The sequence below is a fragment of the Ursus maritimus genome, unplaced genomic scaffold (assembly GCF_017311325.1).
Source record: "Ursus maritimus isolate PB19 unplaced genomic scaffold, ASM1731132v1 scaffold_3, whole genome shotgun sequence".
Lineage (NCBI taxonomy): Eukaryota > Metazoa > Chordata > Mammalia > Carnivora > Ursidae > Ursus > Ursus maritimus.
In genome coordinates, this window is record NW_024425563.1 from 21,413,783 (window position 1) to 21,437,790 (window position 24,008).

Genomic DNA, 24,008 nt, shown 5'->3' on the forward strand with positions numbered 1-24,008 from the left:
CCCCCCCCCCCCCCCAGTTCTGGGGAAGGTCATCCACTGAATTCACTGAACCTGCTTCCTCAGGGACTGTCATCGGGCCCCCTTTCTAATTTTAAACTTCCGCAAGTTTGGGGATCCCAAGTGAGCATCCGGTGGCCTCAGAGCCTGCCTGCCTCACGAGCCCCTCTCCCCTCCCCTGCTGAGGTGCTGTCCCAAGGTCCCCAGGGCCTCCGTTCAGCATGTGACCCCTCCCCACCTGTGACATGGGGCGGGGGTGGGGGGCAGGCCTGGTAGCAGGCGTTCATCTCCTTCTCTCTTTCCCTGTGTGCCCTGTGAACCACCTCTGCCCCTAGTTTAGAAGAAATGAACTTTGAACTTGGGGGTGGGGTGGGGGCTAGAAGGAAGAGAGCACTGGAAAGTGTTGTGTAAACACTGTGGTTCTGATCTTTCTAATCTTTTACTACCTGTAGGGACAGGTGGATGCAGCGAAGCTGCTGGCAGGAAAGGCTGATTTTTTCAAGGCTATGGGTTATGCAATAGAGCAGAATATCTTTGAAGCTGCAGGAGGAGGTCAGAGCGGCTTGTCCACAGGCATATTACGCACAAGCTTCCTTTGTAGGATCTAATTTGCTTGAGTATCGTCAGGACCTGCGGTGCCAGCATGTAGCTGGATCTCTGGAGCGAGCTGTTATAGCCAGTCCGGAGTGAAAGTGATCAGTCCTTTTTTTTCTTTTTCTCCCCCTTAAAAAAAGGACTCTCCTTTCCAAGTTTTCTTGAGGTGCCAGTCGGAAGCAGTTCTCTCCAACAGCTGTTTTTGGGCGCGAGGTTGCCGTATGGTCATCTGTAACCTCGTGCTCACGTCTGAGAATACTCTCCCTCTGTCCAGAAGTGGAGGTAGACGGCGCTGTGGCAGGTTCTGTGACCAGGCGGTGCTGAGCTTGCGTCTGGGACAGTGACCAGACAGATGAAAGGAGAAGTCAGAGGTATTTTTAGTGCGTCAGGGCTGCTTGGAAACACTGGTTCCCGCCATCCCCCCTCCCCAAGTCATTCCAGCAGGGTGCCCAGCGGTAAGTGCATCTGCTCTAATTTAGTGTGTAACGCGTGTCGCTTCCATATTGTACTTCAGACTGTTCATGAGGGCTGGTGGGTTGCTGGCTTGAAAGAGGAGTAGCTTTGAAACCCGTGTTAGGGGCTTGGTGTTCAGGGCCCCTCGCTGTGGCCCGAATGGGTGACGTTACTGCAGAGGGCCTCCGGGGGCGGCTCCCGTGCCCCAGCGTGGCCAGGGGACCACTCCTCTGCCTCACAGGTGTGGTTTTTCCCTGGAAGTTGGGGCCCAAGGACATGGTTCACTCTATTTCTCTTTTCCTGTGAGGTGATTCAAGCAGGCGTTGCAGTTCTGATGTCGAGAACAGTGTGACCTCTGCAGTGAGGTTCTTCTAACTTTTGGTGCGCGGATTTAAACCACTGGTGATGTTGAATCAACTAAAAACTTCGGTTAGGTGATAGGTCGAGTACAACTTAAGGGGACTTGATGGAAGGGATCCTGTCTCGGGTGGAGGGGGGCCCTCCCCAGAGTCACTTTGAAGAACTGAAGGGCTTTTGTGTGTGACAAGGGAAGTGTGAGTTGATTTCCATACCAGGGAAAGCTTCCCTTGGGGAGCTTCTGCTTGGCTGGTCCGTGTTGTGATTGAGGCCCCATCTGCCTCTCCCGGCCGTCGAGCGTGGAAGAATGACACGTGGAGGGGAAGCCCTGGGGTGGGATTAGGAGGCCAGAGCCTGGCCTCTTCCCTCCCACCCCGCACATCCATCCCACCCCGTGAGTGCCCGCTGTGGTTCTCCAGGGTACCTGGCCTCTCCCCCCGTTGGTGAGATGAGACTGCGGACAGCACGTGGGCTCTGAAGTCAGGCCACTGGGTCTGTGTGACTCTGGGCACATGGAGTTATTACTTCATGTCTCCGTGCCCCGGTTTTCTCATCCATGACATGGGAATGGTCATAGTCCCCACCCCACAGGGCCGCTGCCAGGCCTTTGGGCAGTAAGCGAGATGCCTGGAAGGCGCTGCAGAGTGGCGCGGCGATCCAGGTGACAGAATCTGCGGCTTTCTCCCGGCTCTTCAGGCTCTTCTGCCTCCGAGCGGCAGATAGGAAGTGGCCAGCGTGTTCACAAGAGAGCCTGTCAGAGCGAGTGGTGGCCCAGGGAAGCTGAAGGGGCAGGTGAGCGCCCAGGGCCCTTCCGGCTGTGGAGCAGTGTACAGGCTGGCACCTCCTTCCCCCGGAGGCCTAGACGGCAGCCCTCACCTGAGCAGAACCAGCGGCCGCACTCAGTCCCGCGGGGAACACGCGTCCCAGCATGGCCCTCAGATCACCTTCATACCATGGAGACAAGGGGCCTCAGGTAGGCCATGGTGGTGCCCCCCACGCTTGCCGGAGTCCCCAGGCGGCATTCGCCAGTTTTCCTGCACTTCCGAGGGTCCCTGTCAGACTCAGTCATGGCGGCCACGCTCTTCACTAACTGGTTCTCCTGGATGAAAACCCTTTCATTGAAACTTCCTTCTCAACCTGCGCTGTTCAGACTCTCGGCACGCTTCTGCGAGGACTCAGCTGGCCGCCCTTACAATAGCCCCACTGAGAGGGAAGAAGAGCACTAGTTTTCATGCTGCTTCCCCCCAAGTCGGTTGATACTTCATGGCTTCTGCCGTGAAAGGTTTACAGAGGGAGGAGGAGTGTGTTTCTGGGGCAAGCTTACAAAGCTCGTGGCTCCTTTCCAGAATGTACTTCACTGTTCTGCCCTGCGTGGTGGAGAGCCCTGTTCTCTTCAGTTTGGGTGGCTCCATCCAGTCTTCCACTAAGAACCACAATGTTAAAGGATGTCTCCCCCCGCCAACCCCCAGGCAAGACAAGGTTGCAGTGCTACGCTGCCGGAGGCTTGGGGACTGGCAGGTGGCATTACAGGTCTGAGGGGGGGCTAACCACGTGACCAGTCTGGGGGTGGAAACACAAGATGAGGGCAGTAAAGTTGTGCTGTGATGGTCTTGCAAGTCACAAACCTGAAATTTTGTCAGCTCTCGGGGCGGGAAGAAGCCACCCTGAATAGCTAATGTCTTAAACTTGACTTCTCAGTGAACTAAGCTATGAGAATGGTAAGTATTCTTTATCACTCACAATTGTTCATCCAGAAAGCCCAGAAAAGGCCAGCCACTTTCTGGTGGTCAAAACCAAATGTCCTCAGTGTTTTTGCAAACAAACCTGGGAGGGCCGGCCGCAAGAATGGTTGTGCGTGGCTGCCACCTTGTGGCCAGCAGCAGGCAGTGCGTGTTACCTGTTGCTGGACCCCCTGTTTGAAATGAATCCATTTTAAAGGTCTTTTACAAAGACTTTTCTCAGTCACCGTTTCCCTGCCCGTGTTCCATCTCCAAGGCTTAACCATTCTGCGTCTGTCACATCTGTACGTTGTGCTGTCTTTGACTCCAGGGTCACACTACCTTCGAGCTCCAGACCAGTCTTTCTAAAATGTATATCTGTCTTTCTCTTACTTAGAGCCCTCTAATGGCTCCTCCTTTTCCAGGTTCCAGCACATCTGTCCGGAGATCCCCGAGCCCAGCTTCTTTGCCCTGGGCTGCATCTTTGCATGTGCTCTTCTCTCTTCCTCTTCTGTTTAACTGCTAACGCCTACACTTTCTGAAGGTTCATCTCCTGTTTCACCTCCTTCGGGAAACCCTCTGCCCTATATTAGATGTTAGACTTTCATCTCTATATCACAGTGTCTGGCATATAACTGTTGCTCACTAATTATTAGAAAAGAATAAAGGGAAGGGGAAGAAAAGCAGGCAAAGAGCCAAATCAGCAAGTGTTCCTCTTAGGGGTGATAGAGCTCAGGAAGGAACAAAGTTAAGCCCAAGGGGCCCTAGAACAAAGGCCCTCGTGTCCATGCAGATGGCAGAGAAACTCCCACCTTGGTTAGTAACACTAACCTCTGTTCCCTGCCTGCATTAGCCCATCCTACGGCCGGAGTAATCTCTTCTGAGCATGTTTCAATCATTATCACTTCCCTGCTCAAAACTCTTCTGTGCAGGGGTTCCAGGTTCCTTAGCCTGGCAGTCCAGGAGCTCCCGGCAAGACCCCACCTCACTGATATCTCACGCCCTTTCTTATATGTGCCCTAAGGGCCATCTGAATGCAAGGACTCGAGAATTATTTGCTGATAGATTGAATGATGTGCTTGACAGGCAGTATGGCAAACACCCATCCTAAAATTTCAGTTAAGACCCGTGTTATTGAATGTTGGTGGGTGTAAGCCGCTGTGCTGGTCCCTCTGGAATCATCCAGAAAGAAGGTATTGTTGTGTGCCTGCAGAGAGCTGATAGTCCAGGAGAAGAGCAAAGACAAAAAATGCGGGAGACGTTGAGGAACGAGATAGCAGAAATGAACGTGTCACGGGGCAGTGTGTGATTCCTTGCCAAATAAATGGCTCAAGAATGTGGCGGTGATGAAACAAGGTAGTGAATGTGGAAGTGCCTCTTCGCTGTAAAATTCCCAGTTCCAGGCCTGTCCCTCCCTCCCACGGACCATGGGCCCCCCACCCTTGAACCCCAAGCTGCAGCAAGAAGGCGCCCTTGTAGGGATCTCTCCTCATCTCCCTTCCTTGTCTAACCTCTTCTTCCTTTGAAACTGCCCTCCCTTTAAGATTCAGCCTCGAATTCTTCAGTAGACCTGCCACTCCCCCTGCCTCGCCAACCAGCTCCCTTGTCCCCCGGGGCTCCCCACGTGTGCCGAAAGGCGCTGCCCTTCTCATCCCTCCGAGGGACCGTGCCTTTTTCTTCATGCTCCCAGCACCTGACACAGCATCTGACACGGCGAACGTGTCCCTTAAATGTCCGTGTGTGATTGAAAGGGCTTCATGCAGTACAGGACTCTGTAACGTCGGTGGACTTCACACGGTTAAGACAGGAGTGTGGTGCGCGCCGGGGTGGTCCAGGGAGGCTCCTCGGGGCAAGTGGGCAATAGCGAACCAATCCTCCAAAGGGGCAAAGAATGAAAAAGAATCCCAGGTGGGGTAGCTCAGTGTCTGTGACTGCTAACAATTCATCTGTTTTCTCAAAACACCCTAGCAAGGGAGCCCTGCAAAGCAGGGGAGTGGAGGCAGCTTATTTTAGTTGGAGCGGAGGGTTTATCTCAAGGAAGTAGAGAGAAAGCCCTGAAGGCGGTTTGGGCTCGGCTGGTGGGGAGGCCTCAAGCGCACTCGGGTATCTTGCGGGCAGTGGGCGCCATTTATTGCTTTTGAAATGCAGTGGTGACTTAATCATAGTGGTGTTGAAAGTGGGAGCTGCCCTGTGGCCCTGCCCTCGCTTTCTGTCATGGCTTTGAAGTTCCTGCGGAGACAGAGAACTTAGGATCCAGGTGTGAAGCCCCTCTGTGAATGAATGCCTCACCTGTGAGGGGGTGGATCTTCCGTAAAACAAAGGTTTTCCTCCTGGCTGCTGCCCTTGACCTGGCTCTGAGCTGTTGATCCTTTGGGTCCATTCAGCTCTACCCTGCTGCTCTCCCCTCGTGACTGGTAATGACCCGGAAGGTGGCAGCACCCACGCAGCAGGTGGCCTCCAGAGCTGAGTCACCAGCCTGGGAACGGTGCCCTAGGGAGGCCGGCTTGGGCACACCGGGAACTGTGCACCTCACCCGGCTGTCAGGGCTCTCAGCGCGGCCGCGGGAGCAAGGGGAGATGGATTCCTTCCTGCGTCAGGCGCGTCACCGAGCTGATGAGAAAGGGACTTAAAGCCCATGGAAGATCCAAAGAGGAACTGGTCCTAATGGGTGGGAGTCCCGAGCTGGTGCCTTGGGCAGAGCACAGAGAGTTTTTCTCACAATGACAGTTATGGCGTATGGTGGTTTTATTTAAACACACCAGAATTATCCATTTACGGATATCTTTAAAAATGGAATGAAGAGGATTTTAAAATGATGTTTTAAAATTCTGTTTGAGCTTGTGAATTAAGAGAGCTTAAGGACAAAAACGGAGAGCTACGTAAGCTGTCAATATTCTAGGAAATGATCAAATGAGATGTAGGGTGGTTTTTTTTTTTTTACATTTTTTATTATTCATAGATACTCTGATGGATGTTGTTTTTTAAAATGATGATGCTTTTATTTCATTCCCAGGGAGGATAAAAATGTACTGTTGCTTTTGAAAGGAGGTTTAAAAAAAAAAAAAAGTCTGGCTTGTTTACTACACCAATGAATAGAGATGACCTCAGTCAAAAAAAAAAAAAAAAAAAAGACACAGAGAAAAAAACCGAAAAAACAAGTTAACTCTAATATCTCTCCTTGCCTGGCAGAATAAGCTTTTATCGAGTAGCAAAAGACATGCAAGTCTGCTCCCTAGTCATCATTTCAGCCGGCCAGGATTTTCAAAAAAACAAAGCAAACTGTGTTTTCACAACTGAACAATAATTCTTAGGAAATACCACCAGCTTACTCAGTTCCTATGAAGCCATAAAAAAAGTCTGGTGACAATTAGTCAGTCAGTTGTCTGATTGCAGATGTCGTGTGTGCCTGACTCTGCTGTCACCACCGTGAGCTTTCAAACTTACAGAAAGTAGCATCGCATTTATCGCTTTTTGGGTATGGGATTTTTTTAGCCTCAAAGTTGAATTATTTACTTATTTATGTATTTATTTTTAACGGCACCCACCATGTGCCCAGTTAATTCTATACAGCTGAGTGTCTCTGAGGGCAAAAACCTAACCTGGGTGTCCTCTGAGTTTCTGGGTACTATGTACATGTGCCGTGACCCCCCCCTGGGGCCCAGAGAGATAGCACTCAAGTTTCCTCCTTTATTTTTCTGTTTACTTGCCGCGAATACTGGATGTCTAAAAAAATTAGCCACAGAAAAAGATGGAACATTGAAAGCTTTCCTAGCTTTTTGTAAGGCAGAAGAATGGAGGCGGGTTCTACCAGAAACGAGAAGTACGTGCTGATCCCTACGGCCTTCGTGATTTCATATCGGTGAAGGCTGCATCCAAATGCATTGGGAGGTTAGAGGTCCCTTGATTGTACTAGAATCCATTTCAGTCAAAAGAATGTCTAGACTCACTGGGTTTGGAGTGCAGTTTAGGGANAGAGGATCTTTTAAGGAGAGAGATTTATTCCCTGACCCATGTGGGTGGGAGAACGAACCTGCTTTTGGATAAAGGTTGCAAAAAAGCCCATCAGGTGAACACAGGGAGACGTGACTGAGCATTCAGTACCGAGACATACGGATACCCAGCCTTCGGAAAGGTGGCCGTAGTAGGACCAGTGTGACAGCAGGAAGCATCGAAGCCATTAGAAGGTACTTGGGAAGCACGCGGTCGCTGATGAGTTAAAAAGGCAGAGACATCCAGTAAGTGAGTTCCCGCCTGGGCACGGGTTTGTTTATCCTGCCCTTCAGAAGTCGGCGCCAACATTCTTAATGGTTTTGAATGATTCAGAATGTTCCTCTCTCCCCACACACGGACTTATGCCTGAAACCCCTTGAGGTGAGGTCCAAAGCAGGAACCAGCCTGACACTGAATGTCATATTTCAGAATCGTCTTCTTTTAGAGCAGAGGGCAGGTGATCAAATACAGCTTCCTGGTTTCAGACAGGAGACTGAAGCAGGGGCTCTGCAGAGCTGAAGGAGAGGCCAGTCTGCGCCCGGCCGCCTTCCTCAGGCCACACAGCCCCTTGTCCAAGCCTTGAGAGGAGGCTCCCAGGTGCCTTTGGCCTCCCAGCCAGGAGAGGCCGCTTGCCCTTTGAGGAATGTTTAGAAAACTGCTTAGGTGGGAACAGAGAACTTCATTTTTTACAAGATGAAACAAATTGGTTATTTAGTTGTCATTAGCAGCTGTTTCAAAATCTCTTCTGTCAGAGTTGTGAATTTATTAGCTCCTGGGCAGAAGTAACAATAACATTTCTATCTCCATGCCAGAGTAAGAGACCTGATACACCTCTCCCTCTCTTTCTCTTTTTTTGGGTGAGAATTAACTTATGCCACACTAGATCTTAATAAAACAAACTTTGAATCCTTCCCACAGGAGAAAGAATTGAGCAGTGTTCTAAGAACATGTTGTACTCTTCTGGGCACTGAGTAAATGTAATATTTAGAAGATGCTCTAGAAGCTTGAGGGTGCCTCTTGGCAGTAGAATGAAGGGGGTGCGTGGGGGAAGAGCGGGGTAGAGAAGTGGGACAGACTGGAGGAGGAGGGCTTTGGAAGAGCTGCTGGCCCACCCTGCTCCTGCCAGGCGGGGGACTTGAGGGTGTCCACAAGCCCACAGGAAAGACGCGTTTCCCCAGAAGCCAGAGTGTGAGCCAGTGGGTGACCCTGCCGGCCCCACCGACACAGGACGGTTCTCCCGAGGCCCCCAGGCCACCTGCACTGTCCACCGGAGCCGGAAAAGCACAGGGCAGGCAGGTCACCGCGCCCACCACGCCGGCTCTCCCCCAGCCACTTCCCCAGGTGCCTAGGAAGAGGCTGCTGCCGTTATTTGTATAAGAGCAACAGCCTGAACCAAGGGATGAAAGAATCTGTCTCAAGGGCGGAAAGCCAGTCAGAGAGCAGGGCTGTGCCCCAGATTCCTGCCCGCGAGCCCTTCTAGGGAGCAGATCCTGCAGGTCTCTTCCAGGAAGCAGTCAAGCACCTGTCATTTATTGCTTTGTTACGTTAATGGCCTGAGTGTTACAAAACGCATTTTGCCCTAAGAGTGTAAACTAAAACGTGTCACAGGTGAAGCATCTCCCAACAAGATCTTTGCATGGGAGAGAACCATTCTCAGTCCTAGTAACAGCAAGCAGCCCATGGAGACAACGTGCAGGGAAGATCATCCGTGTTTAGCTTCTTAGCATGATTCTGGACAGAAGTAACAATGCTTTTCTCCCGCATCACCTGTATTATCTCCACTGGTAAGGTAGACTGTTTGTTTTGTACAGAGCTGGGCAGGAGACGTGTTTGGCTGCGTGGGTGCCCTGTGTCCACGTGGCCTTGGCCGGGGGCCACTCTGCACCTCAGCGCCGCCTGAGTAACTCGGGCCGGCGTGCGGTCTGTGCTTTGACTTAAATTACGCTTTGGATTTTTTTTTCTTGCTTTGTTATATTTGTGTGTACTTAAAAAGTTATCATGCAGCAAGTGTTTGAGATTTAAGCCGTGGGTAAAATGTTCCTAACAGAACATTCCACAGGCAGCTGGAAACCATGGACTAGAAAGCAGCTTGTGGTGTTTTCCTGAGACTTCTGTGTTCGCTTTGCCTGGGCTTGCTCGTTCTTACTTGGGGTGGTGCTGGATTCAGAGCCTGCTTATGGGAGGCGGTGGGGACAGGGGGAGGGTACGAGAGCCCCCTCCTCCCCGTGGTTGTTCTTGGGCCGTCCTAGCGAGTGGCCCCTGCACTTGGAGGCCTGCCGCACCGGCTCGGCCCACGTGTGCGTCACCTGAGCACGTGCGTAGTTCAGCATCCTGGGACATGGTCCTCTCCGTCTGGGCTTCGAGAGGCCTGGGGTCAGGGAATGGACTCCGGTCCTGCTGGAAGGCATTTTACAAGGTATTCAGTCTTTTCTGTCCCTAGCCAAAACTGCATTCCAGACAAATGGGTGCCTGGAGACCCCTTTCGTCGAGGCATCCTGAGAAAGGGGCCCTCAGCCCTGCTAGGAAACCCATGGGAAATGACCACCCCATCTCTTCTCGCCCATTCCTCTGTTGGAGATGGAGAATGGGGGGGCCCTTGGGAAGGCTTCTCCTGACCCCAGAGTCTGGTGCCTCCTCTGTGGCTCCCACAGCCCCTGGAGTTCCCTGTCTCCTGGTACCTCTCACGTTGTCTTGATACGGCCTTTGACTTGTCTGTGCCCCTGTCAGCCTGACAGCTGCCCGAAGATTGTCCTCCCATTGTGTCTCCAGTGCTCCCCACGTGCTAGGTCTTAACAGACCTCTGTCCTCCTGCTTGTCCTACCCTGATCCCCAAACTCTCACCGTGAGCGCACCGTCTGTCTCTCTCCTTCTGCAATCCAGTCAGTGTTCTCTCAAGTCCTCCTGCAGTCTCACTCCCCGAAGGTCCCCCCACCCCCACCAAATGGCAGTGGCTTCCCCATTTCCATCAGTCTTCACCTCCTTGCTACATTTAACACGACGTACCGTCCCCTCCATGAAACCCTCCCTTTTTTTCCACCTGCTCAGACCACACTGCAGAGCCCAGCTGAGGCCCCTCTCCTCTGGGAAGCCCCCGGACGAGACAGCTACTCTCAAGCTCATCTAATCCTAAATGACCCTTGTCCCTGTCAGCATGACATGCTTCAGCACTGTGGAATACATTAGACTTCATTCCACGGCCGAAGGTCCCATGCAAGTGTAGTCCCATCATTTACTTACGTTAGTGTCTAGCACAGCGCTCGGGCTCTGGGGAGGCCATTAGGGAATGCCAATCCATTGATTGTAACAGATCTGCCTTTATCAGTAGTGTTGAGCAGGGACTTGAGGCTCTGCTGCAGTGCTGTTGGCTGGTCCCTCGGTGAAGGATGTGACTGTCCCAGCGTGATGCCCCACTCCCATACTGGGCTTCCTGTGTTTGCCCTGTCACGTGCCATTTTCCTTTGGAGTCCTGTTACGCTCTGTCCTCATCTATTTATATGTTTACTTACACTAGACTCGTCTGCCTTATTTGCATACATTTGAACCCTCTGAGCCTCATACGGCTCCTGGTGCCTTGTCAACTCCACGAATCAGTGATGCGGGAATAGGCAGATGGAAATGTTGGAACATCCTCATCCCAGTTGCAGACTGTATGTCTTTTCCTAGACTCTTGAATCCCTGTTGGGACATCCTTGGCCTGCATGCTACCCTTTCCCCTGAGAGCTTGAAGCCCCCAGACCCAGAGCGTCTGTGTGCTGATGTCCAACGTTAGGTCAGTCTTCCACACCAAATGTAACACACTGATTGTATCTACCTTCAGAAGTTGTACCCAAAATGTTAGATGTGCTATCTCCTCCCAGGGGAATGTGGGAGCGGGGTTAACATTTATTGAAGATCTATGTACCTTGTGTTTTATTTGAGTGAGTTATATTTTCACAACTCTGAGAACAACATTATGATTTCCACTTCAAATATGAAGAAACCAAAGCTCAGAAAGGGGTAAATTGTATAACAGGGGACTGAGGGAGAATTTGAATCCAGGTGTTTCTGGTCCCCAACCTCATGCTGCTTGCCTCTATTTCCAGTTTAAATGTGCCATTGAGGGGCACCTGGGTGGCTCAGTCATTAAGTGTCTGCCTTCGGCTCGGCGTGATCCCAGGGTTCTGGGATCGAGCCCTGCGTCGGGCTCCCTGCTCCGCTGGGAGGCTGCTTCTTCCTCTCCCACTCCCCCTGCTTGTGTTCCCTCTCTCGCTGGCTCGCTCTCTCTGTGTCAAATAAATAAAATCTTTAAAAATAAATAAATAAATGTGTCATTAAATAGGCAGTCACTTCATTGCACTTAAAAGGCAGCTGGGGGGGGGGATGGGGTAACTGGGTGATTGACATTAAGGAGGGCACGCGATGTAATGAGCACTGGGTGTTACATAAGACTGATGATTCACTGACCTCTGCCTTTGAAACCAATAAGACCTTATATGTCAATTAATTGAATTTAAATTTAAAAAATTAAAAAATAATAAATAGGCAACATGTAATAAGCACGTTAACTCAGACAAGCAGGGGCCGGTGAGGAAAAGCAAAGATAAGGAAAAGATGCTTATTGGTAGTTTTGATTCTAAGCAGGGATTGATAGAGGTCTGCTTTTAAGACCTTACAGGTTTAGGAGGGCTGACTCCTTTGGGGGCACTTTAGGACCAGGGCTGTCCTGATGAGAAGGCAGGTTGACCTTGACTTCCTTTCAAGAAAGCTGCAGGAGTCCCAGTGGTACAGCATGCTCGTTGGCCACCGCTCTCGCCTGTGGGGTTAGGTTGGTACAGGCCTGAGCTCCGCTCTTGCATTAGAACCACCAAGAACCACTGTGGAAGGCACAGATGTCCAGTGCCCCTAAGCGGAGGCAGGGATGCTAGTGGAAGCTGAAAATGCATTTGTCGAACTCCTATCCTCAAAGTTGAGAAACCTTATCACTAATGCCTGCGGTGTTCTTAACCAAGCCTTTCTGTGCTCCGGTCTTCCTGTCTGTAAATAATGCACGGACCTAAACCTGAGGAGGCCTCAGGTGCCGTGTGCGCAGAGGAGCCATGGCTGGGTGGGGGCAGGATGCTCAGAATCAGGCTTTATCATGTGCGTTTATAGGACAAGGTCAGTTGAAGCGGGACCATGTCAGATGCTTTTCCAAATACTGAACAGCTCCAGAAAACAGCAGCCTGGCAGGCCTCACCGTCCGATGCACATCTCAGCTACTGTTAAAAAGGGAGAGAGCTCCTCTCTGACTTTGGGTCCTGCCCTCGTTTTTGTGATCCGACGACTGTGGAAACATGCTATTATTTTACAACAGTATTTAAATATTTCAGAGTCGTCCGTGATCTAATGGTCCCCGTTGGTTTGAATTTTAGGTTTAACCCTGAAAGCTCTTCCTTCTTGTTTGTATCTCTCCGATTGAATTTTTTAGATTCGTTTTTCTGTTGCAAGACAGTATCAAATATAACTATGGCTTCTCTCGACCATTTCTCTTGTCAAGATCTTCTTGAATTTCAGCCCCAGCTCTCAAGAATGCTCCCAACATAATAGGTCCCTGTTTTGATGGCATCTTCAAGTGCACAGGCAGTCACTCCGAGACCATGGTCAGGGGCACTTGGCTTAAAGAGCACACCCGTGAACCACAGTCGGTTTCCTTCCCCCGTGGGCTCTGATGCCTGGACCTGGGCCGCATCACCCGTCCGCTGATAAGCGCGGCCTGCTCTGTGGCCTCAGCTGTGTTTAAGTTCTTCTGTGGAGTTGTAATCATTAACTTAGACATTGCAGTAGGTGGTAGCTTGACAAGACGGACTTCTCTCCATCACACTGCTGAGTCACTCAGCCTCTCGCGGGTGCCGTGTGAGCTTGTGGGATCTAAGCCCCGCGTGAGGACCCCTCCTTGGAGCTCTTACAAAGGCACCCCCCCCCACCCTTTGCTGTGGCAGGTCCCATGTCAGAAGACTAAAGTGCCCTTGAATGATTGGCTTTCAGAAGCTAAGACTTCTCATGGGCTTCCTGTCCTGTGATGTGGTGCAAGGTGCATTCCAGCTTTAAAGTGAGACCACGGAGGGGAGAAAGTCTTGTGGTTTCGGTTTTAAATTGCCCTCCGGCCTGCCTCTGAAGCCGTGGGGTGGCACTTCCAGGCTCGCGCTGCCCTCTGCTGGCCCTTCTGGAGCCCGTGCTCTGCAGCGCGAGGTTGCAGAGTCAACTTCTAAAATAGAAACCTCCTCATATCTTCTGGGCAGGCTGCTCCTATGCCTTCTCCCGGGATTGGAATTAGAGGCTTATTCCGTATATTATTTCGTACTCATTTTTGCTGAGCAAACCCTGACAATCTGCGAAATGCATGGCTTCGTGCCGGCAGACGGTTTCCATAGCAGCGGCCACCCCAGGACAGAGAGAACACCAGCATGAGGCCCCGCACGGCACAGGAACTTCCCCAAGCTCTGTGTCTTAAGCAGGAAAGAGAAGGTGCTGTTTATTTCTCTCTCTCTTTTTTTTTTTTTTTAATTCATCTCTTTAGAACATTGGTGGAGCAATAGGAGAAGACAACTGACTTTTACTTCCTCTGTTGGTCTGGGATATTTCCTAAGGGTTCACGCTGTCATTTAAATTCCAGGTGCCGATCTCATGAACGAATGCCTCCTGAGGACTTCTGTGTCTGGAAACTATCTGTCAACAGATTGCGTTTCCATCCCTGTGTAAGTAAGGCTTGTGCTCGTAAGTCAGCCTTTGTTCCCGGGCGATTCCCCAGTAAAATTGTTTTAAGTGGTCACCAGCATTTGCGCTCTCTCCCTTTTCTCTTAAACACTCAGCTCCCTATTTACTATTGGAAAAAGTCTATACTAGGAACTCCGGCTTAAAAGCAAGAGTATTGATCCCATACCCGGGTCTTAGAATGGGAATAGGAGAAGTTAGAAAATACTAAAAACACTCGTTTCAGTTAATTCAGCTGGAGATGCCATCTGGACATCCCGGGGCATCTTTTCAGATTTGAGTATTCTCCAGACACCTCTGTAGCTACACTTTGGCACACATCCACGTACGGCAAAACGGAGGCAAGCGGGACCTGTGAGCCGTGCCGTTACAAACCGTGGCAGTTCTCCTAGACACATCTCTGCCTATGATGTGCCACAGGAGGAGTGGTTTCTTATTTCTAGCATCATAGTTGTCATTGACTGGATGTTTACCATGTGCTCTTTCTAACTCAAGGTGCTTTTCCTTCTGTATCTTACTTCTCACAACCCTGGGCAGCAGGTACTGCTGTTAACCCTGATTCGACAGGTGAGGAGACTGAGGCCCAGGGTCAAAATAACTCCCCCAAGGCGGTGTGGGGAGCTAGCTAGTTGCAGAGCTTAACACCAGATCCAGAAGCTTGCACGGGCCCTCCCGCCCCACTGCCCTGCGGAAATGGGAACCGCAGAAGGAGAAACAGCGGGGCTGTATTTTGGAGACGGTATTTTAGCCCTGTCCATAATCGCATGCAGGATCTGTTGGGCTAGTCCACCATGCTCTTCGGACTTGAGCTTCCTTGAGATAAATGAGAAAACAAAGCTTCCGAGAATGTGGGACTTGCTGCAGGCCATACCGCAAATCAGAAGTGCAGCTGCAGTCCCGGCCCCGGCCCTTCGGTGCTAGCCAGGTCCTGCCCGTTTCCAAGTTTTCTCCTCCTTCTTGGTGGGCTGTTCGGTGCTGCTTCTGCTATTCCGGACCAACGCTGGCTTTACTGATCTGCTTGTGTGCTCACTGATGAAACCCCGGAACTTGGAACCCGTGTGTGCTCAGAGGTCCGGGTGGCCGTGGAAGATGAGCTGGGACAGCGTTTATAAAGCACTGAGCAGGAAAGAACGGGGGCTACAAGCCCAGGCTTGGAATCAGGCCATTCATAAGCTTGGTGACCAAGAGGCGGTTGTGTGCCCTCTCCAAATCTCTGTTCCCCCACAGGAAAAGGGAGATACCGCCAGCCTTGTTCGGTGGTTGTAAAGGTCAAGAGAATGCACAGGACGCACGAAGCACGGGGCCTGGCCCAGAGGAAGCGTTCCCAAAATGGAAGCTATCATTATTTCTCAAAATGCCTTTCCATCTCCTCCTGAGGTTATTTCGGCCTTTACGCTGGAAAGGCACTCCAGAGTTCTGACCCATCTAATAAAATGTTACAATATGTGTGTAGTGCTTTAAAAATTATAGACTGTTTCCATGTACTGAATTCCCTGTGACCCTCACAACCACTCCAGCAGACGAATGTGTGGCTCCATTCTCTAGCTCAGGATACCAAGGCTCAGAAAAATTCAAGGATTGCCCAAGACCCCCTTGTTCATAGATAGCACAGCCAGGACTTCGGCTCAGGACCCCAGCCCCAGATCCTGCCCTGCTCATTCGTCTGCTCTTGCAAGAAAGCATTCTTTAAAGGCGTGCAAGTCAGCAAGAGAATGACTTAGAACTGAGTGATCCAGCTCGCCTCTCCAGTCTGGCCTAAGTACTCCAGTCAGGACTGCCGTGTCCTGATGTCCGCAACATTTTGCAGCCACATTCTTAAAGAAGTGTCCCGGGCAGATACAGTCGTCTTGTGAAATCCTCAAGCCTCCAGGGGAGTTCTCTTAATCCAGCTTGCTCATGCAAGAACGGACTGGCATTGCACTTCAGAGAAAACAATGTGCTTGCTCGGTTCCGCTTTTGCCACACAGGAGTTAGCGGTGTGGTTTATTGATTCAGCTTTCGGGCTCCAACTTTCCTATCAGATTTGGAAGGAAAAATACAAAGGGGCAAGCTTGCTCCAAAACAGCGTGAAGTATGCGGGTACAGACTGGATTTTGAAATGGAGACCCATTCTCAGGGCCTGTGGGCCAGGAGACGCCAAGAAAGGATTTTTGTTCTTGAACAGTGATTATGTTAATGCTGGAGATGGAGAGTTGAACAATTCTAGGTGTGTCTTCTGTGTGTGAGCAAGAACTGGCCAAAAAATAAGACTCCTTTCAATTTTAAGGTGCAGGACCTTAAAAGTGTTGATGGTTAAAATAGCAACACCCTGAGTTAACAGAAATTCAGCCCTCCCCGCATCCTGGCCTAAAAATACAGAACAATCAGGTTGGTTGTTGGAGATTGGAGGACACGGAGGAACAGAAGCCAGCCCGTGCTCACGGATGACCGTCCTTCCTGGTCGTTGAATGTCACTGAAAGACTCAACAAAGTAAGCAGATACTTCTTCACCCAAGTTAAGGAGTCAGTCGCTGTCACCCTGTTTCCCTGTGCACATCCTAGTAAGAGAAGGAAGGAGCCCCTATTGATGTTTCAACTTACTCGTTTTCATCTCCTACGAGCGAACAGTGCAACCTTTCCCCCGTGTTATTTGGGTCGCCAGTCTCCTCACGTAGACATATTTTTAAGAACCTGACCTCATGCTTTAGAAGAGGATGTGAAAACAGAGGCCTGAACTCAAGACCTCTATTTCTGCGTGTTTTCGTCATTTTAGAGTCACCAGCTCAGTACCTTCGTTTCTCCCCAAGGGTTTAAAAACTGCAGAGATCTGCTCGGTGGCTGTGCTTACCAAGTTCTGTCTGCTGAAAATGCCTTGTCAGACACTCATGGGAAGAGGCAGAGATAGACGTAAGACGGCATATCCACCTTTGCTCTCCTGCCGCGTGTTGTGAAAAGCAGGCGTCAGGTATTGTGCAGAAAACCTACTGTATCCCATTCTGCTAAGGGAGCCAAACCGGACGGTTGTGTATGGAGCACGGATGTGTATATGGGGGTGTGATGTGCGTTTGAGGTGGGAGATACGTATGGTTTTATCAGACGTAAGTAAAAGTAAGACATTCATGCTTTAGGGAAGATTGTCCCCATACCTCAAGTGTCAGTCATTTGAAAAACACTTCTACCTGGTAGTAGGCAAATGCTGTGACTGGTCATTTTGTTAAATAAACAAATAAATAAATAAATAAGCAAGCAGACCTTTCTGTTCAGATTTTGGGTTTTTTGAACGGATGAGAGCAGGCTGGCTGCACCTTGCACGCCTCAGTGCCGATGGGAGGAATTACAGCAGCGCACACGGACGGTGCAGTGGATCCATCAGTGAGTCACAAAATTCACGAAATAGGTATTGAAGGCTTGCAGGGATTCTGCTGTCTCGGTACTTTCTTAGTTGTAAATGCTTGAATTGACTGTCCGGTCGAAGCAGGTGACTGACTGCCTGTCGCTTCACAGAGGACATGCCTTCCTCCGGTCAGTGAGCCACTCACTGCATGAGCTGCGGTGAGCGTGGTCCATCCTCGTGAGCCCACGTGGTCCGTTCCTGTACGGATGAGAAAACCAGCCTGGGAGCAGGAGCACCGGAGCGTCCGGTTCAGTGGACGCTCTTCCCTGGAGAAGGAGGAGTTCGTGTTGGGGTCTCCTTAGGAAGGATAACCGGCCCCGCCTGTAAGAGGTAAGGACGTTCATCAGACCTAAGCCAAGCGCCTGCCCCTCCTGACTTGGCACCTGAAACCATCGACCACAGGCGCATTGTAATTGGAGGTTCTCCCCATGCTCGTTGCGGTGATGCATGCGGATGAGGCACGAGGAAAGTCAAAAGGGGAAGCTTGAAGGTCAGTGAATTTATTGAAGCCAGGAGAACAGACAGACACAGTGAATGGTGCCACCAGGATTAGAACCCATCTTTGCAAGGTGACGCTGTCATGATAAAACCAAGGAAAGGTGGGGAGCGTCTTGGGTTACAGAGACTCTGAGGGAGTGACCCTGATGGGATCTGGGCTGATGGGAAAAGTTGCCTATGGCCTGGGTATTAGAGGATCCTAAGAATTGTTCATTTTGTTAGGTATGGGAAAGGTATTATAATTATGTAGAAGAATGACCTCGCGTTTCTAGACCTGCCCAACAAGTTAGGAGCAGAGTGTTGGGACGGTTGTCAACTTACTTTCAAACAGTCCCGCAAAGAAATAGGCACATTTCTTACATAGATGTAGCATTGCTGAAGCAAAAATGGCAAAAATGAGCAGTGGTTGAATGGAGGTGGTATGAATTTAGGAAGTCGATTTATTGTCATTCTAATTTAATGTATGTCTGAAATCTTTCATAACAGTTTTTAAAAAAAGAATGCCTATCCTGTTAGGCGGCCCGTGGCCTGCATGCATGAAGTATCATCTTGGAGTCTTAGAAAGAACACTAAGGGGATGACAATAGTCTTCCTAATAAAAGGATACCTGAAACCATGGTGGGGAGGAAAAAACAGGCAAAAAATAATCTGCCAAGAAAAACTGAGAGGTCAAAGCCTGACTTTTGGGCTGTAGGGGAGGAGATCTTAAGTAAAGCTAATAGAAATCTTCATCTCATAGATACAATCAAAGGAATTCCATTCTGGGGAAAAAACCTTAGGACCTCATTAGTGTCAGCGTATTACTTTGCCTCTGAGCTAGTCCGTTGTGCTCCTTGGACCCCAAAATCAGAGGAAGCTTTTGAGTCAAACAAAACTATCCCAAAGAGAAAGTAAGGTTTAGGAAAGCGTTTCCTTCTGCTTCTCTCAGAGCACGTGCGTATCACGTACCTTTCCCACGTACGTGGCTCATCAGCCCCACGTCCTCGAGATACTGCACTGGGTACTTTAACGCCAGGAACACCTCAGCTTCTTCACCCAAGGAAGGACCGCCCTGGACTTCCCAGCAGGAGTAAAGGGTTTGACATGTGCCGTTGCCTCTGGGTGACAAAACTGAACTTGCGTCAAGAGTCACAGGCGTGCCCCCCCCCAGCCACAGATTTGGTGATGACAGTATATGCCATACGTGATTCCTGAAAGCTCTGTTCAGACCACAGAGTGCAGCAGCCACAGCCAGGTTTCAGCTTTCCCCTTCTAGGTTGTCTCGAGCCTCCTGTAAGAGAGCATTCTGAAGAAAACATAGATCATACAGCTTCTCCAGGAAGCTGGTTTCATATGGTGGTTTAGATTTAAATAGTGATTGTCTAGCACCATTTGAAATCAGTGTTCTTGGGGGAGACCAGGCGAAAGGAATGACTGGGACGGCCCCAGAGTCTCTGAAAGCAACGCCCAGACGGCCACAGGAGTCTGCCTGACGCAGCTGACGTGCTCCTGACCCTGCCAGCCGTGGTGTCACGGTTAACAAGCTCGTTATACGGATGTCTTCATTACTAGAACTGCAGACTCGTTTTGTGTAATGATTGTTCTACAGGACAGACTCCATCGTGTGAGGGTTAAAGGGCCAAATGTATGGTGGATTTATCACTCCTTGGTCCCTCCCGACCTCACGTCCTCCTGTGACCCCTTAGAGGATGACTGATTTCTTTTGGTGTTCAGAGTCAATATAATTTTCTAGCACCATCTGAAATCGGTTATAATGATTGGGGAAGAGCACCTGTGCAGCCGATGAAAGGAGAGAAAATATATCGGTGGCCTTTGGGGCCATGAATAAGAACCGAGAAAATGGAAAGACGGAGTGGAAATACCCAAGCAGTGCTTTAGTTTTTAAGTTGATGCTCACTGCCGTGAATTGCGTGTGTTATAATGCTGATATCTGGTTAACTGTTAGCAGATTGCCAATAATTATATTTTAGAGAAATTCCGCAGAATTTCTGAAGATTTTTGTTTGGATGCTAGATACCTAGAAAAAAAATGGATAAAATCGAAGATTGCCTCAGGTCATTTGAAAGGAGCAGCGAGGGAGTAAATTCTATTCCCAGTAGGACACGTGCGTGCATGACCTCATCTGTGAACCCTCTCCTGCCTGGTGGTGAGCTCATTCCATGGTTAACCAGGTCACTTTCATAAAAGGCAGTGCCAGGCTCAAGCCAGCTAGAAGTTCAATCTAACAAGGCACGGGAAGAAAAATGGTACAGTTAACTAGGTTTCTGTGTCTAGGACAGAACTAAGTTAATATGGCTCAGTTCTGTCAGAAAACAAGGTAAAGGAAGCCAGAGGTTATATTTGAACTGTTTTCCTAAATTACACCTTCTTACCATGGAAGGGAAGTGGTGAGGTTAAAAACAGCACTGGTTTTCTAGAACCGAGCAAGGCGGGGAGAAAAGGCTTCAGAATGAGCTCCCCGGGGTCATCCATGCTGCTTGTGCCCAGAGGTATTGATCTAGCCAAAGGTCAGCCTGCTGTTGCCACCCCATGTCTCCACGCGGCATCCCAGAGACCCAGGCAGAGGCCACCTGATGGAATGCCAGGCCCTGTACTTCCATGCTCTCGTTCCTGGAGAAGCTAGCTGGCCTAACAAGTGATCTCTGCGCTGCCCAACAAAGCTCAGACCTCTCTACCTTCCCTACCCTTCTCACACCCACTTCCTCCCGTTAACCTCCTCCTTCTTTGGGAAAACACTTGGAATTGGCAGCAGAACTTTCTGTCTACCACCCACATCAAATGAGGTCATGTCATCTTTCGCTGTCCTGTGGTTACTATTTCCCCCAAACCCTCTCTGTTGCTTTCCTCGCTGGCTCAGTTCTCCCTGACTAATCTTGCTCGCTCCGCTGCTTCCAGGTACGCCTGAAAGGTACTGATTTCCCCTGAACTGGAGCTCTAGTTACAGATAGTTTTCTAGAACTCTTCGTTGCCATATTTTCAGCGGCTCCTACACCACCCGCTGTTCTATCAATTTGATATACCAAAGCCGTGCCCATTCTCTTTTCCCCCACACCGGCTCCCCCTGCTCTACCCATGATGAAGGCTGGATTCCGCAGACTTGTAGGACGGTTCTCGCGCCCTTACCCCCGCCGCCCCGCGACACCCACCTCACCAAGTCCTGTGGCTGTTCTTCCTCCACTCTTCAAAATCCCACTCCTGAGCCTCCTCGGCGGCTTTCATGTCCCACCTCCCACCTTCAGTCCCATGTTTGTGTTTCCACCAATTATCTTTCTGAAGCACTAGTGTGACCTTGTTCCTTCTCCATCCTTCATGATTCTCCCTCCTCATCTCCTGGCCTGTTTCCTGAGCTCACCCAGGCCCTCGCTGCCCATCCGATACCTCCACATTTGCAAGCTTGCGCGTACCCTGTTTCCTCTGCCCGCCCCTCCTCCTCCTCCTCTTCCTCGGCCCAGGAGCACCAGCTTAATTCTTCAACCCCTGGTTCATGTGCGTGCATGTCTGTGAGGCCTTCACTTGGTCTTCTGCTTTGAGGCTTAGAGCACTGGCAGGGGCTTGCTTTTCTGTCCTTTAGAACCGATGGCACACTTCATGTTGTCCTGTGATCACTTACTCACTTCCCGGTCTTCTCGGCCGGCCTGCGGGAACCTTGCGTTTGAGAGGAGCGGGGGGTAGTTCACGCTCTGTACGTTCAGTTCCTACTCACATACGTGTGCAGGATCTGCTGTAACAAATGTTCCTTCTGGGCTGTGCTTCCTCTTTTCAGCCAATTCAGGGTTTCTCTCCCATTTTCATTTGCCAAATGCACGGGGAACGAAAACGACTCTCAGGGATGACCTAAATTACATAGAAGACAATAAATCTGCTTCAAAGGGCATCTATCCTTTTCTAGAACTTTTAAATATGATTTTGATGTACGTTCCAGTATGGATTTTCCATGTGTTTTTTCCTTCTTCTGTGTGTACGTATTAAGAATTGATATATTTAATGAGTTAGCCTTGGGGAGAATAATTATTATGGAAGGATGTTTGTCCCTGTTTTAGAGAACAGCAAAGCCACGAAAACAGATGTGCCCTAACTCTAACAGGCAGTGAATGTTTGCTGAGCAGACTGCACCCATTAAAAATAATAATTTACAGCTACTGCGTGCCAACTGCACCATCGCTGCCTATCACGCCCAGTGGCCCTGCCAGGTGGGTAGTCGTTTCCCCAAATCATAGATGAGAAGTAGAAGCACAGAAAAGGTAAGCCGGCTGCCTGGGGTTTGTCGCATTAGATTTGCATTCTAAATTGGATAGTAAACAATTACGGTGATGATAGCAGCCAACCCTGAGCTCTTCTGTTGTACCAGTCACTTGCTGAGCATTTTAAATGCATTATCTAATTTACTCTAACTTTCAAAATAGAGTAAAGATAGATATTTATTTATGGGAAATAGGTATTATTATTATCATCATTTCCATTTTGCAGATGAGAAGACAAACCACAAAGAACAAAGTAATTTGTCTCCGCTCATGTGAACTCTCAAGTTTTCAGGCAGGTGTGTGAACCCGGATCTCTCGGATTCCTGTGCCAGTGCTCTTAGTTAGTACTGTTCTCTTCGTATTGGTGGATGTAATGGTGGGCGTGCTCAGTTGGGTAGACAGCCTCTGACATGGCTCCATTGATCCCCACCTGCTGGTGTTCACGCCCCGTGCAGTCCCCTCCTGTGGAGTGGGGGTGGACCAAGTGACCTGCTTCTCCAGGATAGAAGACGACTTAAGGTGAGAAGTCACTTCCAAGATTAGGTTACAAATGGGCTGATCCTGTCATGCTTTTGTGTTCTCTCTCTCTCTCTCTCTCTCTCTCTCTCTCTCTCGGTCACCGGCCATGTCAGGAACTGCCCAGTGGAGAGGCCCAGGCAGAAAGGAACTGATGTCTTCAGGCAGCAGCTCGTCATGACCCGAGGCCTGCCTAGACCCACATGAGCTCGGCGGTGAATCCTCTCTCAACAAGTGTGGGGTGCCTGCAGCGCCAGCCGACATCCTGACTGCAGCGCTGAGAGCGCCTGAACGAGAGGACCCACAGAAATTGTTACATAATAGATGAGTATGATTTTAAGCCACTCTGTTCTGGAGGTTACTTGGAATGTAGCAGATGCCTGTTACGGCCGATAGCACTCCTGTCTACACTCAGACCTCCTGCTTATGGTACCTAATCTGTTTTTAGAGAAACTTTTTGTTGGAGAATCACTTGAGGTTTACAGAAAAGTTGCACAGGTAATAGAGTTGTTTTCTGTCCCTCATGCAGTTTTCTCTATGATTAATATCTTACATAACCGTGATACATTTGTCAATACCAAGAAACCAACATTAGCACTTTACTCACATCTCACTAGTCTTTCCACTGATGTCCTTTCTCTGTTCCAGGCTTGGTACCCTATTTTAATAGCCGAGTAGATACCCTGCCTCATAACTGTGCATGGGTGTGTGTGTGTAGAAAGAAGAAATATATATATATACACGTTTTCTAAAATCTGGGACATCTACTCACAGATAATAAAAGAATATTGGGAAGATCTTTAATTAGGGATGTTGTTTATAATTATTAGGAAAAATAACCATTATATTAACTTAATGAACAATGTCTAGGAGCACCTGGGTGGCTCAGTCGGTTAAGCATCTGACTCTTGGTTTCTGCTCAGGTCATGGTCTCAGAGTTGTGAGATTGAGCCCCGTCTCGGGCTCCATGCTCAGCGGAGAATCTGCTTGAGATCTCCTGTCTCCCTTTCCCTCTGCCCCTCCCCCAGCCCGCATGTACAAACTCTCTAAATAAATAAATAAAATCTTTTTTAAAAAGTTTATTATGTGAAATTATTGAGGGGGTGGTGGAAGTACCTACAAATAAAAAGAGAAGACCCTAACAAGTCAGAAATACTTCAAAATGTCAAGTCTACCTTACTAAAAAGCAATAATGCTTTTTTAATAAACTAAAACTTTGATTTTCATTTAATAAGAATATCAAATGTTACCAGATTTCCCAATGGTTATTTTGCATTATCGTGTTGGTACAAATTAATTTTTATTTATATATGTAGATACTCCATTTTCTTATAAGTATTTAAATGGAAACTCCATCTGAGAGAACGGATTTCCTTTTTTCTTGATTCCTATGCAGTGTGATCCCGGCCAAGTCACTTAGTCTTCCTGGGTTTTCCTTCAGTATCAGTTTGTATTACCAGAATTTTGCAATGAATTAATCATGTGCTACAAATGCTTAATCGTTGTAAACATTTCGTAAGTAAAACTCTAAAAGGGTAATAA

General features: G+C 49.4%; 1 long non-coding RNA gene across 1 annotated transcript in view; it reads left to right on the forward strand.

The window, feature by feature from the left end:
* LOC121105805 overlaps positions 1-23,589 on the forward strand; it is a 222,099-nt gene extending 198,510 nt beyond the window's left edge. The window contains exon 12 of the long non-coding RNA XR_005838501.1: positions 13,741-23,589. This is a non-coding gene — a long non-coding RNA (uncharacterized LOC121105805). The remainder of the gene's footprint in view (positions 1-13,740) is intronic.
* The last annotated feature ends 419 nt before the right edge of the window (positions 23,590-24,008 follow it).